This window comes from Urocitellus parryii, chromosome 9 (assembly GCF_045843805.1).
Source record: "Urocitellus parryii isolate mUroPar1 chromosome 9, mUroPar1.hap1, whole genome shotgun sequence".
Classification (NCBI taxonomy): Eukaryota; Metazoa; Chordata; class Mammalia; order Rodentia; family Sciuridae; genus Urocitellus; species Urocitellus parryii.
In genome coordinates this window covers 42,100,685-42,115,600 of record NC_135539.1, presented here as the reverse complement: position 1 = coordinate 42,115,600, position 14,916 = coordinate 42,100,685, and positions in this window count along the sequence as shown.

Below are 14,916 nucleotides of genomic sequence, written 5' to 3'. Positions count from 1 at the left end.
TTCATTGTTCCAGGTGGTAGACCATTCCCCTCTGGTAGTCTGGGGGAGCACGTATATCCCCGAAGCCAGTGTAGAGGAGACTTGCCCCTCCATTTGGGAGACCACATATACTGGGTGTCGGGGAGCTCCTATACAGCCAGAGCCAAGGAATTGGCGACTGGACTCTCCAGGCGGAAGATGCCTTCCACCTGGTTGCCAACAGAGTTCATATACTGCCATAGCAGTGTAGAGGGGACTTGCCATTCTATGCAGTAGACCCCTCCCACCTGGGTGTAGGGGGGACATCCTATACCACTGCAACCGGGGTAGAGGGGACTTGCCTCTCCAGGCCACAGACCCTCCCACCTTGGTATCTGGGGGGTATTCTTTACTGCCACATCCAAGGTAGAGGGAACTCGCCCCTCCAGGTGAGAGACCCATCCAACCTGGGTTTTAGGGAAAGCTAGTAAACCATTGCAGCCAGGAGAGAGGAGACTTGCCTCTTCAGGTGGGAGACCACTCTCATCTGGGTATGGCAGGGAACTCATATATCACAGCAGCCAGAATAGAGGGGTCTTGCCCCTCAAAGCAGGAGATCCCTCCCACTTGGGTGTCTGGGAGAGTGGGTATACCCCCTCAGCCAGGGGAGAGAGAAGTCACCCCTCTAGGCAGGAGATCCCTTTCACCTGGGTGTCAGGGGAATCTACTTAACCAGAGTAGCCAGGTAGAGTGAACTCGCACCTATAGGCAGAATACCCCACCCACCTGGGTGTCAGGTGGAGCTCATATATCCCAGAAGCTAGGGTAGAGGCTACTCACACCTACCACCTGGGAATCAGTGTAAGTCCTATACCCTCTTAGCCAAGATAGAGGGGACATGCCCCTCCGGGTGGAAGACCACTCCCACCTGGGTGTCAGATGGAGCTCATATACTCCAGCAGCTAGGATAGAGGCAACTTGCACCTCCAGTTGGGAGACCCATCCCACCTGGGTGTCTGGTAGAGCTGGTACACCCACTCAGCCAGGGTAGAGGGAAGTCACTCCTCTAGGCGGGCGATCACTTCCACCTAGGTATCAGGGGAAGCTCATTAACTGCTGCAGTCAGGGTAGAGTGAACTAGACCCTCCAGGTTGAAGATCCCTCCCCCATGGGTTTCAGATGTAGTTCATATAACCCAACAGCCAGTGTAGAGGCAACTTGCACCTGAGGCAATAAATGCCTCCCTACTGGGAATGGGAGTAACTCCTATACCGCCTTCGCCTGGTAGAGCTTATATACTCCAGCAGCCAGGGTAGAGGCAACTTGCACAACCAGGCAAGAAACACTTCCCACTTCGGAATGGGAGTAACTCCTATACCCCCTTAGCCCAGGTAGAGGGGATTCGCACCTCCAGGCAGAAGATCCCTCTCACCTGGGTGTCAGGTGGAACTCATATACTCCAGCAGCCAGGGTACAGGCAACTCACACCTCCAGGAGAGAGAAACCTCCAACCTAGAAATGGGGGTAACTCCTATACTGCCTTAGCCAGGGTAGAAGGGACTCCCTCCTCCAGGTGGAAGAGCCCTCCCACCTGAGTGTCTGGAGAGGGGGGTGTTATATAGCTGCAGCTGGGGTAGCAACGACTTGCCCTCCAGGCAGGACAGCCCTCCCCACTGAGGGTAGGAGGGGGGCCTTTATACCCCCGCAGCCAGTTCATATACCACCACAGACAAGGAAGAAAGTACTTACCCCTTCTGGCAGGAGTCCCCTCCAACCAGGGTGTCAGTGGGAGCTCATATACCACCACAGCCAGGATAAAGGGGACTTGTCCCTCCAGGCAGGAGACCCCTCCCACCTGGGTTTCAAGGGGAGCTCTTATATCACTGCAGACATGGTAGAGGGTACTTTCTCATTCAGGTGGGAAACCCCTCCCATTTGGGTGTCAGGGGGAGCTCCTATACCACTGAATCAGGGAAGAGGGGACTCACCTCTGCAGGTGGGATACCCCTCTCACCTGGGTTCCATGGAGCTCCTATACCGCTGCAGGTGGGGTATAGGGAATTCAGCCCTCAGGTGGGAGACCTCTTCCACCTGGGTGTGCTGAGGAGCTCTTATACTGCTGCGGTAGGTTAGAAGGGTATCTAGCCTCCTGGTCAAAGACTCCTTTCATTTGGTTGTCAGGGGAGCTCCTATACTGCAGCAGTCATGGTAGAGGGGACACCCACCTCTAGGCAGGAAACCTCTCTCACCTGGGTGTCAGGGGAAGTTCCTACACCACTGCAGCCAAGGTAGAGCGGATTTGCCCTTCCATTTGGGAGACTCCTCCCAACTTGGGTGTCTGGGTGAGCTCCTATACCTCTGCAGCCACAATAGTGGGGACTCGCACATCCAATCGGGAGACCCTACATCCAGGGTGTCTGGGGGAGCTTGATTACTGCAGCAACCAGGAGAGAGGGGACTCGCATTTCTAGGCAGGATAACCCTACCACCTGGGTGTCTGGGAAACATTTTATACAGTCTTAGCCAGGGTAGAGGGAACTCATTTATCCTGACAGGAGACCCCTAACACAGGGGTGTCTGGGGAGCTCCTATACCCCCACACCAGTGTAAAGGGGACTTGCCCCTTCAGTCAGGAGACCCCATAACCTTGGTGTCCAGGGGAGTTCCTATACCACAAGAGCCAGGGGACAGAGGAATAGAATCTCCAGGTGGAAGATTCATTCCACCTGCCTGTCAGGGGAGTTCATATACTGCCATAGAGGGTAAAAGGGACTCGCCACTGGACGTGGGATACCTCTCACACCTGGGTGTAGGGGGGACCTCCTATACCACTACAGCCAGGGTAAAGTGGACTTGCCTCTGCAGGCTGGAAATCCACCCAGCTGGGTGTCAGGGGAGATCCTTTACCACCACACCCGGGTGAAGAGGACTCGACCCTCCAGGGGAGAGACCCATCCAAGCTGGGTGACAGGGAAAGCTAGAAAACCAGTGCAGCCAGGGTAGAGAGGACTCGCCCCTTTATGCAGGAGACCCCTCCCATCTGGGTATGGAGAAGAGCTTGTATACCTCAGCATTTTGAATAGAAGGGACTCGTCCCTCCATGCAGGAGACCCCTCCCACCTGGGTGTCTGGGATAGGTGGTAAACCTCCTCCTGGCTTGTGACCCTATAACCTGGGTGTCGGTGGAGCTCCTATACCGCCGGAGCCAGGGACAGGGGACTCAACCTTCCAGGCAGAATATACCCTCCACCTGCTTGTCAGGGGAGTGCATATACTCCCACAAGCAGGGTAGAGGGGACTCGCCGCTGGAGGTGGGAGACCCCTCACACCTGGGTGTAGGGTACCTCCTATACCAATGCAGCCAGGGTAGAGGGGCTTGCCTCTCCAGGCCAGAAACCCTTCTACCTGGGTGTCAGGGGTAGATAATTTCCTGCAGCAGCAAGGTTAGAGGGGACTCGTCCAGTCAGGAGGGAGACCCCACCCACCTGGGTTTCAGGGAGAGCTCTTATTCCACTGCAGCTAGGACTGAGAGGACTTGCCTCTCCAGCCAGGACACCTCTCCCACCTGGGTGTCAGGGGGAGTTCCTACACTGTTGCAGCCAGGGTTGAGTGGACTTGCCTTCCAGTTGAGAGACCCCTCCACCTAGGTGTCTGAGTGAGCTCCTCTACCTCTGCAGCAAGAATAGAGGGGACTCACCCATCCAATCGGGAGACCCTTCCCACCTGGGTGTCTAAGGGAGCTGGATTACTCAGCAGCCATTTTAGAGGGGATTCACTCCCAAAGGCGGGAGACTCCTCCCACTTGGGTGTAGGGGAGATCTCCTATATCATTGCAGCCAGCGTAGAGGGGACTCACCACTCCAGGCAAGAGACACCTCCCTCCTGGATGTCAGAGAAAGCTAGTAAACCACTGCAGCCAGGTAGAGAGGACTTGCCCTTTAAAGTAGGAGAGCTCTCCCATCTGGGAATGGGGGGGGGGACTCCTATATCAGAGCAGCCAGAATAGATGGGACTCACCCCTCCAAGCAGGAGACGCCTCCCACCTGTGTGTCTGGGAAAACTGGTAAACCCCTGCAACCAGGGTAGCGGGAAGTCATCCAACTAGGCGGGAGACCCCTCCACCCTGGGGATCAGGGGAAGCTCCTTAACCTCTGCAGACAGGGAAGAGTGGACTCGCCCCTCCAGGCAGAAGACCCCTCCCACCTGGGTGTCAGGTGGAACTCACATATCCCAGCAGCCAGGTAGAGGCAACTCCCACCTCCAGGCGAGAAACACCTCCTACCTGGGAATGGGAGTAACTCCTATACCCCCTTAACCCAGGTAGACTGGACTCACCGCTCTAGGCAGAAGATCCCTCCCACCTGGGTGTAAGGTGGAACTAATATACCCCAGCAGCCCAGATAGAGGCAACATGCACCTCCAGGTGAGAGACACCTCCCAACTGTGAATGGGGGTAACTCCTATATGGCCTTAGCCAGGGTAGACGGGACTTGTTCCTCCAGTCGGGAGACGCCTCCCAAATGGATGTCTAGCAAGGGGAGGTTTGTATGTAGCTGCAGCTTGGGTACATACAAACTCATTGCTCACCCCTTCAGGTGGGAGACCCCTTCCTACTAGTGTAAAAGGGCTCTTATACCCCCGCAGCCAGGATTGAGGGGACTCGCCCCTTCGGGCGGGAGATCTCCCACCTGGGTTTCAGGGGTAACTTATACACCATCTTAGCCAGGGTAGAGGAGACTTGCCAATCCAGGCGGGATACCCCTCCAATCTGGCTGTCAATGGGAGCTCTTATACCATCATAACCAGGGAAGAAAGTGCTTGCCCCTCTTGGTGGAAGATCCCTCCAACTAGGGTGTCAGGGGGAGATCATATACCACCACAGCCAGGATAGAGGGGACTCACCACTTCAGGCAGGAGACCCCTCCCACCTGGGTGTTGAGGGGATCTCCCATACCGCCAAAGCCATGGAAGAGAAAATTCGTCCCTCCAGCCAGGAGACCCCTCACACCTGGGTGTTGGGGAAGCTCCTATACCACTTCAGGTGGGGTAGAGGGGACTCTAGCCTCCTGGCCGGAGACTCCTCCCAATTGAATGTCAGAGGAGCTTCTATATGGCAGCATCCAGGGTAGAGGGGATTCCACCTCTAGGCGGGAGACTCCTCCCACCTGGTGTCTGGGAGAGCACCCAGGTTTGAGGGGACTTGCTTCTTCAGGTGGGAGGCCCTAGCATCTGGGTGTCATGAGGAACTTGTATACCACCTTAGCCAGGGTAGAGGAGACTCGCCCATTCAGGACGGAGATCCCTCCAATCTAGCTATCAGGGGTAGCTCTTATACCATTGCAGCCTTGGTAGAGGGTACTTTCCCCTTCAGGTAGGATACCCCTACCACCTGGGTGTCTGGGAGAGCTTGTATACAGCCACAGCCAGGGTAGAGGGGACTTATTGCTCCAGGCGGGATACCATTCCCATCTGGGTGTCTGGGGAAGCTCCTATACCTCCACAAGCAGTGTAGAGGAGACTCACCCCTTCATTCAGGAGACCCCATATCCTGAGTGTTAGGGGAGCTCCTATACAGCCAGAGCCAAGAGAGTGGGGACTCGACCCCCCAGGTAGCAGATCCCTTCTACCTGGTTGTCAGTGGAGTTCATATACTGCCATAGCAGGGTAGAGGTAACTCGCCACTGGAGGCAGGAGAATCCTCCCACCTAGGTGTAGGGGAGACCTCCTATACCATGCAGCCAGGGTAGAGGGGACTCACCTCTGCAGGATGGAGACCCTCCCACCTGGGTGTCAGGGGCATATACTTTACTTCTGCAGCCAGGTTGGAGGGGACTCGACCCTCCAGGCGAGAGACCCACCAACCTGCATGTCAGGGAAAGCTACTAAACCACTGGATCCAGAGTAGAGGAGACTCACCCCTTCAGGCAGGAGAGGCCTCTCATCTGAGTACGGGGGCGGGAGAGCTCATATACCACAGAGACACAATAGAGGGGACTCACCCCTCCAAGCAGGAGACCACTCCCACCTGAGTGTCTGGGAGAGCTGGTACACCCCCTCAGCCAGGGTAGAGGCAAGTCACCCCTCTAGTCCAGAGGCCCCTCCCACCTGGGTATCCTGGAAGCTCCTTAACTTCTGCAGTCAGGGTAGAGTGGACTCACCCTCCAGGCTGAAGACCCCTTCCATCTGGGGGTCAGGTGGAGCTCAAATATCCCAGCAGCCAGGGTAGAGGCAACCTGCACATCCATGTGAGAAACACCTCCCACCTGAGAATGGGAGTAACACATATATCACCTTAGCCAGGGTAGAGGGGACTCACCCCTCCAAATGGAAGACCCCTCCCAACTGGTTGTCAGGTGGAGCTCATATACCCCAGCAGCCTGGTTAGAGAAGACGCATACCTCCAGGTGAGAGGCACCTCCCAACTAGGAATGGGGTAACACCTATACTGCCTTAGCCAGGGTAGAGGAAACTCTCCCCTCCAGGGGGAAGACCCCTCCCACAGGGGTATCTGGTGAGGGCAGGGTTCCTATACAGCTGCAGCTGGGGTAGCAGCCACTGGCTTCTCAAGGCAGGAGACGCTTCCACCTTGGTGTGTGTGTGGGAGCTCATATACCACTGCATCCAGGCTAGTAGGCCTCGCATCTCCAGGCAGGAGACCCATCCCACTTGGGTGTCACGGGGAACTTGTATACCACCTTAGCCAGGGTAGAGGAGACTGGCCCATCCAGGCAGGAGACCCCTCCAAACTGGCTATCAGCAGTAACTCATATGCCACCACAGCCAGGATTATAAAGTACTTGTTCCTCCTGGTGGAAGATCCCTCCCACCAGGGGGTCAGTGGGAGCTCCTATACTGCCACAGCCAGGTAGAGGGGACTCACCCCTCCAAGCGGGAGAGCCCTCTCACCTGGGTGTCTGGAGGAGCTTGTATACTTCGGCAGCAAGTGTAGCAAGGACTCACCCCTCCAGTCAGGAGACCCTTCCCACCTTTTCAGGGGGATCTTGCATACTACCACAGCCAGGGTAGAGGTGACTTGCCACTCCAGGCAGGAGAACTCTCCCACCTGGGTTTCAGTGGAGCTCTTATACCACTGCAGCCAGTGTAGAGGGGACTTGACTCTCCAGGAGAGGACCCCTTCCACCTGGGTGTCCTGGGGAGCTTCTCTACCTCTGAAGCCAGGGTAAAGGGGACATGCACCTCTAGGCAGGAGACTCATCCCACCTGGATGTCAGGGGGAGTTCCTACACTGCTTCAGCAAGGGTAGAGCGGACTTGCCATTTCAGTTGGGAGACCCCCTCCCACCTTGGTTCTGGGTGTTCTCCTATGCCTCCACAGCCAGGGTAGAGCTACTCACTCCTCTAAAATGGAGACCAATCTGAACTGGGTGTCCTGGGGAGTTTTATTACTGCAGCAGCCAGGGTAGAGGAGACTCGCCCCTATGGGTGGGTGACCCCTCCCACTTGGGCGTAGCGAGGAGCTCCTATACTGCCAAAGCCAGCATAGAGGGGAACACGCCCCTGCGTGTAGAAGACCCCTCCCACCTGGGTGTACTGGGAGCACTTATATGGCAAGAGGTAAAGTAGAGGGTACTTTTGATACCAAGGATTTCCTCCACTCAGAAATGGTTCGATGTGGTTGACAACCTATGGTTTAAAGAAAACTTTATGGACTTTGCCCTTCTGAGATAACTGTCTATAGGCACTGGATGTTATCTACAGCTGCCCTAGTATTCTCAAGACTGTCCCTGAACATTCCATCCCCCACCGCCCGGGGGAGATACTCCTCCCATCTGGGTGTCAGGGGAGCTAGTATACCATCAAAGGCAGGGTAGAGGGGACTCTCCCATCCATTCGGAAAACCACTCCCACCTGTGTGTAGCGGGAGCACTTGTATACAGCCTTAGTCAGGGTAGAGTAGTCTTGCCACTCCAGGTGGGAGAACACTCCCACCTGGGTGTCTGGGAGAGCTTGTATACCACCACATCCATGGTAGAGAGGACCCATTGCTCCAGGTGGGAGACCCCTCCCACGTGGGTGTCGGGGGAGCTGGAATACCCCCGCAGCCAGTGAAGAGGGGACTTGCCTCTTCAGTCGGAAGACCCCCATAATATGGGTGTCTGGGGTTTATACTATACCTCCACAGAGAGGGGACTCAACCCTCCAGGTCGAAGATCCCTTCCACCTGGTTGTCACTGGAGTTCATACACTGCCACAGTCAGGGTAGAGGGGACAAGCCATTGAGGCGGGAGACTCCTCCCACATGAGTGTAGGGGGAGGCTCCTATAACACTGTAGCCAGGGTAGAGGGGACTCCCCTTTCCAGGCAGAAGACTCCTAACGCCTAGGTATTGGTGGCAAATTGTATTCCGCCTTAGCCTGGGTAGAGGGGACTTTCCCATCCAGCCCAAATATCCCTTCCACCTGGTTGTCAGGGGAGTTCATATACTGCCACAGGCAGGGTAGTGGGGACCCACCACTCATGGCGGGAAACACTCCCCCCTGGGTGTCAGGGAGAGATTCTTTACCATTGCAGCCATAGTAGGGTGGTTTTGCCCCTCCAGGCAAGAGATCCATCCAACCTAGGTGTCAGGGAAAGCTAGTATACCTCTGCAGCCAAGGTAGAGGTGCTCACCCATACATGTGGGAGACCCCTCCCATCTGGATAAGGGGGGATCTCCCATACAAAAACTGACAGAATAGAGGGGACTTGCCCCTTCAAGCAGGAGACCCCTCACACCTGGGTGTCAGGTGGAGCTAATATACCCCAGTAGCCAGTGTTGAGGCTACTGGCACCTCCAGGTGAGCGACACCTCCCACCTTGGAATGGGGGTAGAGGGGACTTTAGCCTGGGTAGAGGGGACTAGCGTCTCCAGGCGGGAGACCCCCTCCCTCCTGGGTGTCTGCTGAAGGGGAGGTTCTTAGGCAGCTGCAGTGGGGGTAGCAGCTACTGACTCCTAAATGCCGGAGACCCCTCTCTCCTGGGCATAGGAAGGGGCTCTTATACCCCACAGCCAGTGTTGAGTGAACTCGACCCCTCAGGTGGGAGACTCTTCCACCTGAGTGTGGGGCGTTAGCTCCTATATTGCTGCAGCCAGAGTACTGGGGACTAGCCCCTCCACGCAGGATACCCCTCCAACCTTGTTGTCCAGAGGAACATGTATACCACCTTAGCCAGGGTAGAGGAGACTCACCCATCCAGGAGGCACACCCCTCCAACCTGGCTTTCAGCAGCAGCCCACATACCACCAAGGCCAGGGTAAAAAGTACTATCCTCTCCTGGCGGGAGATCCATCCCACCAGGGTGTCAGGGGTGAAAGGAAAATGACCACAACAATTGCAGTGAACACTGCTTTATTGCAGCAGTGCCAAAGAGGGGGGGGGAGAGAGAGAGAGAGAGAGAGAGAGAGAGAGAGAGAGAGAGAGGAGAAAGAGAGAGCAAGGGAGAGTGAAAGCAAGAGAGGGAGACAGTGAGAGCAAGAGAGAGGGGCCTGGTAGGAGGGAAGGAGTTTTTATAGCCAAATTCTAATGCAGTCTCTGGGGCTGCAATCTGCCTTGTTGGTGGACAATGATTGGACCACCCAGTAGTTGCTAAGGGTGTCATCTTCTGCATTCAGGCAGATGGGGCAGAGGTCAGATGTGGGTTCCTGTTGCACCAGACAGGAGGGGGTCAAGTGTTCAGCCTTGAGTGAGGTTGAGTATTCAAACTTGATGCAAACAGGTGATAAAGGGGTCATCCTGCAAACAACTTCGTTCAGCCTGTCCTGCACCTAACATTCCTCCCTTTTTGTTTTTCTAAGTTAACAGGGTTGGGGGCTAGTGCAAAATCTTTTGGCTACTTCCTTCTGAGAGGGGTGGATTGGGGCCTACCTGGGGTAGTGGGGATGGGAGTGGGGGGTGGAATGTTCAGGGACAGGCTTGAGACTACTAGGGCGGCTATAGATAACATCCAGTGGCTATAGACAGTTATCTCAGAAGGGCAAAGTCCATAAAGTTTCCTTTAAGCCATAGGTTGTCAACTACATCAAACCCTTTCTGAGTGGAGGAAATCCTTGGTATCAGCTCTTGGTCCTATTGTAGGAACTCTAGGAAGTATCATAGGTGGCTGGGTTGAATTCAGTAATGTTAAGGGTGACTGCGCAATTGCAGCCAATAGAAGAGCAATCGCCTTGACCCATAAATTGAGAGTGGGTGGTGTCATCCTGGTGCCAAGTCGCTTGGATGTTAAAGTGCCATCTGTGGTTGGGATAGAAAATGAAGATTAGGGTTTGTGGGGAATGTGGAGCCTCTAGGTGATGTTGAGGCCTTTGGAGACTAGTTGAAAAATCTGAGAAATGAAGTCTGGTTCATTGCCTGACTGGATGGTGGCTGGAAGTCCAAACCTGGGAATGATCTCCTCAATGAGGATTGAGGCAATGGTTTCAGCAATTTCCCTGGATGTAGGGAAGGCTTCTATCCAACCTGAAAAAGTATCAACAAAATAAATAGGTAGTGAAGCCTTTTGTGCCTAGGCATGTGAGTGAAGTTGATCTACCAGTCTTCGTCTGGCTGGTAGCTCCTCATCTGATTTGTGCGGAGTTTAGGTTTGATGCTCCCTTGTGGGGATACTGTAGAGCAGGCAGAACAAGGTGAGTGAACCTGCTGGAGAGTAGTTCTCATTCCTAGGAAGTGAAAGAGGGGTTGTAGAAACTGGAAAAGGGGTTAGAGAGAGTTTTAGATGGGCACAGAGTCTCTGGAGCCAGAGGAGATGGTCAGGAGTCATAGGTCTTCATCTTGGGCATCAGGGCTGGTAGTCTTAAGGAAGTAGTTGATTGACTGGCTATTTGGTGAATTTGTGTATCTGATCTTGCAGGAACTTCTGTAGGCAATTTAATGGTCATGGTCCTATTAGGAGAAACATAAATTTGACTAAAATGGGTCCTGAGAGGGGGAGGAGCCAAGGCCATACATGACTGAACATTCCCCATGGAGCCTGCTGGCCTAATTCCTGTCTCCTCTTTTCTAGCTATTCTTGTCCTTCATTACCCCCAGGAATGACTGTGTTTTTGCTTAACTATTTTTTGTAGGTGTTTAAGATCAAGCTGGTCAAAATTGACTTTGTTTCTATCTATTGTTAAGAGTCAGCTGAGTTCCCATAGGGATCGCTTGTGGGGGAACTTGAGAGTACCTTCTTAGTTCTGCTAGTGCCATTTGCGCTAGGATGGGTCTAGGTCTTGCTTGACCATGTGGCTTCCCTTGAAAGCATCAGGAATGTCTCCTGTCATCAATGAACCTCCTATTCACCGCAAGTGCACTGATTGGCTTTTCATTCTCCAGTGGTCTCATTAATCTTCCTGATCAGGAGGTTATGTGGCCTAGAGTTGCCAAGCTCATTAGAGAAGTTCTCTGTTCCCTAGATTCAGACTGACTCAGAGGGTAAGAGCCAAATATTGGTTTTCTTGGCTATTTTAATTTAAGACTTGATCTTAAACATCCAACAAAGAGTAACTGGGCTTTAGCTGAAGTCTGGCCTACTGTGGAGTCATTCTATCATGTAGTAAGATGGGAGATAGAGTCTTATCTCAGGCAAGGTGGGGCTCTTTATAAATCTTTGGTAAAGTGTGCTAGTATTGAAGCTGATCTTTTCTTTTATATATCATTTTTAAAAGTTTACATATATTGTTGTTTGAGGTACATGAATATTAGATAACACAATATGATATTACATTTAAATTGTACCCCAGTGTATAGAACTTTATATTAATTTATTGCTAACAGGTCCAGTTATAGAAAATTAAATGATATAAATAAATCTGCAATGTGTTACTTTTATAAGCCTAAAATTACCATGCAACCTTTTGGAGAATACCAGCTTGATATAATGTTTTTATTTTAAAGCATCTATCTTGGGGGCTGGGGATGTGGCTCAAGCGGTAGCGCGCTCGCCTGGCATGTGTGCAGCCCGGGTTCTATCCTCAGCACCACAACCAACAAAGATGTTGTGTCTGCCGAGAACTAAAAAATAAAAAAAAAAAATATTAAAAATTCTCTCTCTCTCTCTCTCTCTCTCTCTCTCTCTCTCCTCTCTCACTCTCTCTTTAAAAAAAAGAAAAAAATAAAGCATCTATCTTAAGGATTTATATACCTGTTAAATATGAACACATTTAATATACAAAGAAGAGTAATAGTACCACAATTACTACTGATGTTTTTACATTAATCAAGTTTAGCTCTTAAAGAAATAAAAATTACAATATTACAAAATAACAATTGTTGTTTAACCATAGTTGTATAATGCTTAATTCCTTCAAGATTACTTTCTCAAAAAAAACTTACATATATAACCCACTTACACAGATATTCTTTATCACTTACTTAAACTCACTTACTTAATCATATAGACTTTCTTATCCAGAAACCTTTTTTCCCTTCTATTAAATTCATACCTAGAATCTTCTAATTTCTCTTTCCCATCTGACAACCCCTTCTTTATTCACATTTTGAAACAGTTCTTGTAAATTTCTGAATTTAAAAAAAATATTCCATTTTAATTAGAGATATTTTGTTATTTGCAGTACACAATGAATCACATCTGTTTACCATTTCATGAAAACATAAACAATGTTTAAGTATATAGAATTATACTGTTGTAGCGATGGACAAGAGGCAAGGCACCTAAGATAGTACCAAAAATAGGAAAACAGTTTTATTTGGTTGCAGCCATATTCAGAGGGCACAGCTTCTGCTGTAATTAATTAATCCCATGAACCCCAAGTTTAGGTAGTTTCATAATTTTGTAACAAGCAAGTAAGGTGTGGGGCTCAGAAGTTCACAGCCTGCAGAGGTTCACAAAAAAGGCAGTATTTTTTTCTCTTCTTGTTAAGTTAACCCTTCAGACACCTGAGAAGGGGAGAGCTTCCTTTTCCCCTTTCTTTCCTCCCCCTGCCAGCTGCTATCATGGAGCCCAGTAGGTAACTTTTCTTATCTTAGAAATTTAGCCATCTCTGTGAAGCCTAGCTCAAGGCTACAGGCCTTGTTTACATACTTTTGTGAAAAACTAGTAAGGGGGTATCCAGCACCTAAAGTGCTGATTTTTTTTCCATCTAGTGGGCAAGTAAAACAGGACAACATGAAAAGTGGAAGCTTATCTACATTAAACTTTTCTGTACAGATTCTTTCCTGACAGTTCTAAAATCAGCCATGAAGAAGATTTCTGGAAAAAATCAGTTAAGACTTTTCTGTGGGCCTGGGTAGGGAGGGGAAAAATGGGAATTTGAGTCTGAGAGCAGCTAGGGTGGATCTAAAAATGAGGAAGAAGATTTAAAAGAATAATGAGAAAGGGGGTTGAGATTTTCCCTATCAACAAAAACTTGAACAGTAGAACAGGTAGAGCAGAGGGGAGGATGGGATTGAATATCCGAAAAAGCCTGTAAGGGACATTAAATTCTTAGTAATATGTTTTCAGTGATGACAAAGAAACTTTAAAGGTCATTTTTACTAGATCTTGGCAGGGGTCCGAGGGCTCTCCTAAGCTAGTTTGATCTTTGAGTTAACTGGTAAGAGGACATGGTGGGACAAGGTGTGGGCACTGACAGGAGAACAGAGGAGTGGGTGGGTGGAGGGATAACTTCAGTACCTGCTAACTCAGCAAGGGGGCAAAGGTTTGAGGAAGGGCAGTGGTTAGGGTTTTTGATCTAGTAATTGGAGTGGAGAAAACAGGTTATTGTGGTTGGGGAAATGGAGGAGGGCCTGGAGCAGAAGGTCAAGGGTTAGGACCTATTCAAGCCAGGTGATAGGATGGAGGTTCATCAGCAGGGTCAAAAGTAGTGGATGAGTCTGACGGAGAAGAAGATTGGGTATCAGTGGTTCTGGAGGTTGGTTTGCAAGCTAGAAAAAAAATTGTAGAGGTTTGAAGAGGTGCAAAGAACAGAATTGTATCAGAGAAAGCAGAAAGCTTGGACATAGGGGCTCACAGTAATTGTAAAGATCCCTTAGAATGGATTGATCCAGAGACCCACAATGTTGTCTAGGGGATAGGTGGGCCAATACTGGGTGCTATATTTGATCAATATTTTGGGTTTATGTCTGGTGTCAAGGAGAGGGTTTTGAGGTTATCCAAGAAGCATTTTAATGGAGAGTTAACTGGCAGAGAGGACACATTACCTATTTGGCAAATATAGTATAAGGGAGAGGGAAGTGGTCACAAACGTATTATAGGGTAGAAGGAAGGAGATGCAAAGGTAGTGTAAGGGAGAGGGAGAAAACTGATTTTTTGGCAAAAGGGTCATCTCTGCCAGAGCCAAAAATCAGGAGTGCCTAGTGGCAGGTTCAAGCTGCAGAGATTGGTTGTCACCAAATTCTGAAAGTAGAGGCTCCCATCCTGGATGGGGTAGGAGCCATGGGAGACCTTGGCCAAGGCTTTTTGGGACCCCTGCAGGAGAGGCCAGAGCCAGAAAGAGGAAAGGGAGAGAGGAAGGGAATGGTAAATGTATCTCTAGCAGGCAAGTCTTAAAGGTGTGAGGAGTATGACTTTATGAGAGCCACAAAAACTGTTAAGGTCTGGGTAGAGTGTGATTTTTAGTTCTCTGTTACATGTTCCCAGAGGATACAAGGTCCTTTGAGAGTGACCTACAAAACCTATGCTGGTAAACCAGCAGCTGGGAAAGGAAGGGAAATAATTTTGAACCGAAGTGTCCAATCTGCCCAAGGAAGGAGTCCCTGAGGGCCACTATGGCCTTGATTTCTGTGATGGGGTGCTTTCCTCCCCACAGGTGGGCAAAGAGGTTTGCTGGAAGATCAAATTTCAAATCCTCCTGACACCACCATTGGGTTTAGGACTACAGGAAGGGGAAAATCACCAATCAAAGGTCCAGGGTGCATGTAGTTCTGGCAGTCGAGAAAATGGGTTCAGGTCATCTGGTGAGTGGCATTTCTGGAGGAAGAGGGACCCAAAAGTGAATTTTAACCTTCTTCCCGGGTTTCAT